Source organism: Sminthopsis crassicaudata, chromosome 2 (assembly GCF_048593235.1).
Source record: "Sminthopsis crassicaudata isolate SCR6 chromosome 2, ASM4859323v1, whole genome shotgun sequence".
Classification (NCBI taxonomy): Eukaryota; Metazoa; Chordata; class Mammalia; order Dasyuromorphia; family Dasyuridae; genus Sminthopsis; species Sminthopsis crassicaudata.
This window is the reverse complement of record NC_133618.1, coordinates 511,049,964-511,054,434: the sequence shown is the minus strand read 5'-3', so window position 1 is coordinate 511,054,434 and position 4,471 is coordinate 511,049,964. Positions and strand designations below refer to the sequence as shown.

The 4,471-nt window shown below is 36.7% G+C and overlaps 1 pseudogene; it reads right to left on the bottom strand.

The window, feature by feature from the left end:
- Positions 1-1,841: 1,841 nt before the first annotated feature.
- LOC141553663 (destrin pseudogene) lies at positions 1,842-2,600 on the bottom strand (annotated as a pseudogene).
- Positions 2,601-4,471: the final 1,871 nt, after the last annotated feature.

Sequence of the window (4,471 nt, the reverse complement as noted above, 5' to 3'; positions counted from 1 at the left end):
TTTCTATAATTTGTTATTTGACACACTTATTCTTTAAAATTATTAATATTTATTTTTTATTAAATGTAATTTTTATAACCTTATTTGAAAATTTTAATATTTCTTCTTTTCTATATTTGATTCTGAGGTTTTTATGTTCTAATATATGGTCAATTTTTATAAAGGTACATATAGCTAAGAACAAAAGTATTTTCTTTTCTATTTCCATTCAGTCTCTCCAAATATTTGGAAGATTTTTAAAGAAATGAGAAATTATGTTAGCAAAATTTTAAAGTGTACAGATTTTTAAAAATAGATACTTAGCTTTTAAATGTTTTGTTGATCATGATACCATCATATTATCATTAACTTATATCTCAAGGCACAATATGCACTTGGGGCAAAGTATATTTTTAAATAGAATTCAATATAATATCAAAAATATTCATTTTAATAGAATTGGATATAATATCAAATAAATTTCTTTTTAATAGGATTGGATATAACTAATTATATCCAATCAATTAATCTTTCTGATAATTTCCAATTTATTTAATTTTTATCAGATGTGATTAGATTATCATGTTTTTGTAGGGAAATAGGTCTGCTGAAGAGCCTATAGCAAAAATAGAAGGAACAATTCCATCATCTTTTTGTTATTCATCTGTTCTTGTATTATTAATATTATTTTTAATCCATAGTTTTTTTTGTAAATCAACAAACATTTAATGAAGCACTGCTGTATTGTAAGGGCTGTACTAAGTTCTGAAGATACAAAAAAAGGCAAAAGACAGTCCCGACCCTTGATAAGCTCATATTCTAATGAGCAAGATGAAATCAAATTACTATATACAAAATAGATAGATAGTCTATAAATTGGAGGCAATCTCAAAGGGAGGACATTAAGAATAGGGAGGAAATATAGACCAGGAAAGCCCTCTGAAGAAGATGGCATTTGAGTAGAATCTTGAAAGGGGGGGCAGAAAATCCAGGAAGCAGAGATAAAGAAGGAAAGCATCGTAGGGCTGAGGGGCAGCCAGTGAAAAAACATGGGGTTAAGAGATGGAATGTCATGAGAAAGGAATAGCAAGGAGATGATGTGAGTGAATCTTAGAGTATGGGGAAAGAAGTTAGGAGCCAAGTTGTCAAAGTCTTTATAAGTCAGGCATAAAACTTAAAAATATGATTCAAGTATTAGCAGAGAGCCAGTGAGGTTTATTTAGAGTATGGGGAGGAGACATGGTCAGATATACATTTTAGAAAGAGTATTTTGGCAGTTGAGTATAGCTTGGAATAGAGAGAGGAAATCAATCAGAAGGCTATTGTAACCATATAGCTTTATGTTGATGAGGGTCTTAATCAAAGTGATGGTTGTGAATATAGGAAAGGAGACATCATTTAGAGATAGTATAAAGGTGAAATGACAAGAAATAGCAATATTGGATATTGGATATATGGAGTGAATGTAAGTGAGGAATGGAAGATTGTAACGTGGTTTCCTGGCAGTTACAATTACTAGTCTGTCCTAGACCCACCAGAGTACCTTTGACCACTGTCCTTTGCAGTGTGAACTCTACCAGGCTCGCCTCCTCTGAGGCCTTCAAAGGTGTCTTGACTTGCATGAGAGTTTGATTTAAGTGAGGCAAATTGTACAAAGTTATTGGCTTCACTGTTTCTTTCAGAGTCATGAAAGTCCAGTGGCAAGACAAAAGTTAGGAAGCCTAGTAATGGCCTAGGATGGCATAGATGGCCTTGGCATCATTGGTGTCTCAGTAAGTAAAAAGTAAGAAAGCCTGGATTAAAATCCTGGCTCTTTTATTTAATAGCTGGCTAAAAGACCTTAAAATTACTTAATCACTCACTTTTTTTTTTTTGAAACTTTAGATTTTAGATTTATTTAGGGTTATTTTATACAGGTTTATATAGTATCTAGTTTAATCTAAAACAAGACAGCTCCCCCTCAGTGAAACCCTGGCCTAAGTATATTTGTTTTACATATTTAGCAAGAAGATTCATTGAACATGGAAGCTTTTCAATTTGTGGCACTGAATAATCATCTACACAGGACATACTTCAAAAGCTACAATTAAGGACCCTCCTAGTTTCTCAGCAATACAAGCCCGGTTGAGATCTTTTGGTCCATTTGCTTAACATTCATGTTTGATGCCTGGAAATTTCTTTTTGATTGCATCCTTGGAGCTTGCATAGATCATTTTACTTTTGAGAGGTGCTAGTTCTGGTGCCCATAGAAAAAAAAAAACATCAACTCTTCTTGATTCTTTTGTTTCAAAGCTTGCATCATATAAAGCATAACTACAATCCTTTTCAGGAATCATTCCCACAAAATGCTTGAAAGGATCAGTAATGGTTACACCAACATCTCTCACTAAGATCTCTTTGCCTTCTTCCACAATGATGCATTTTTTGTCAGCACTGAGACAAAAGATAACAGCCTTCTTTCTTTTCTTGATTTCTTCTGGTGTGGAACATTTCCGAACCTTCATATCATAGAAAATGCGGCATACTTCATCAGCTACTTGCACTCCTGAGGCCATCTTTCTAAAGCCGACGATCTGGAGCGCGATCTGGTCCCTGGGCCGACGGGGGCGGGGTGGAGGAAGAACCGAGAGTCCAGCGCTGATTGCTATGATGTAAAGTGCGGGAGCCCGAGGAAGGGAACAACGAGAGCTGGCGGGAGGGAGGCGACGCTGAGGCGGCGGCGCGGGAGGCAGTCAGGGAGAGGGGCAGGCAAGAGAGTGAGCGAGGGAGAGAGAGAGGAAGGGAGCGCGAGCCGGTACAATCATTCACTTTTTTTTTTAATCAATAAAATATGGTGTTTGGACTAAATGATTTCTAAGGTTTCTTCTAGTTCTGAACCACAGAATACCAATAACTATGATGGGACTTCAAGTATATTGAAGAACCTCCATACATTCCATCTGTAGTGTAAGAAGTTTCCTCAGCTCCATTCCTTGCTTGTATTTCCTTATAATTTGAAAAATCTTCATCTTTGTTGAAGGGGAGTGGACATAAATAGGGATTGGGAAAATACTAAAATAGGTGACTCAGAATGACTGAGGGATAGGACATGTATGGCTTCCTGGGGGATCACTTAGTAAGAATCCTTTATGACCTGAAAAAGATGCTTTTCTACCCAGTTAAAGAATGACTATCATGAACTTTGAAGGAATTTAGTATCCAGAAAAGCTATGGTAGGAATAAGGGTTGTGCTATTTAGTAAGCATATTGAGTCTTAAAACTAAGTTTTATGATTACTAAAGGGCTAATGAAAAAATGTCATATTGTACAAATAAACCAACTTACCATAATAACCTGGCAGACATTGAAATTTGACATTTAAAATTTTGTTATCTGAAAAAAATGGATTTAATTATTGATTACTCATCTAACTATATCAATACACAATATTAATCAAAGAGCTTCTGAAACGTGAGTCCCAAAGTCTTGTAAGAATTTTCCTTTGTCTTTTGGATCAAGATTCCTTTTCCAAGATGTGTGTTTTCTTCATTAATCTCCTGTAATGTTCTTCTCTAAAATGTAATCTTCTCTGGGAGCAGGTTTCTTGGGGGGCTTCTGGAAGCAGCCTTTCTTTCAGTTCAGTATAATCACCCCAAATGCAGCCAGGAGTTAAAGTCCAAAACCTTTATTGTTTCCTTTTAAGTCTTGTCTCCTTCCTGGGGCTCAGTTAGCTTTCTCAGAGGCCTATCTCTCTCCTTGGTTCCTGCTGCTAGTCCTTTGCCTCTGCCAGCTTCAGCCTCTAGCTCCCTCCGAAATCTCCAGCCAGAATAAAGGTGAATATGGAATGAATCTGACTCCGCCTCCAAGAGTGGGCTTGTGCTTTAGTGGGCTTGTGGGAGCACCTCCTTATATATGCTCTCTTAAAGGTGTGAATCTTGTGGAACTCTTATAAGTACTAAGTACATCTAGAGAATCGGTAAGCACCCTGCTAAACAATTGTCTCTATCAATTCCACTGACTTAGCACCTTGTAAGAATTCTAACAATCTCCCTTCTTTCCTAGGTAGAATTCTTTTGTTGAGTAAAGCCAGAATGATTCCTGAGAGGTCCCTCTTCTTGTTGTCCTTGTTGGCTCTACTGGTCTTGGGGCTGAGTCAGTTTTCCGTAGCAGAGTTCCAAGAAGAAAAGTTCAAAAGACAACATGTAGATTCAGACAATCAAGGTTTCTTAGAAAAAAAATACTGTGACCGGATGATGTCAAGACAGGGCATGACAAAAGGGAAATGCAAGCCAATCAATGCCTTTATGCATGAATCTTATGAGAAGATCCAGAATATTTGCCACGAGGCAAATATTCCATGTGCAAACTCAAATATTCATAACTGTCACAAAAATAGCCATCCCTTGGAAATCATTGAGTGTTACCTTGTGGGAAGTTCTAAGCCAGGCAAATACAGATATTGGATGAAAAGTGTTAAGAAACAAGTCAGTATGGCCTGTGGAGGGAACCCTTT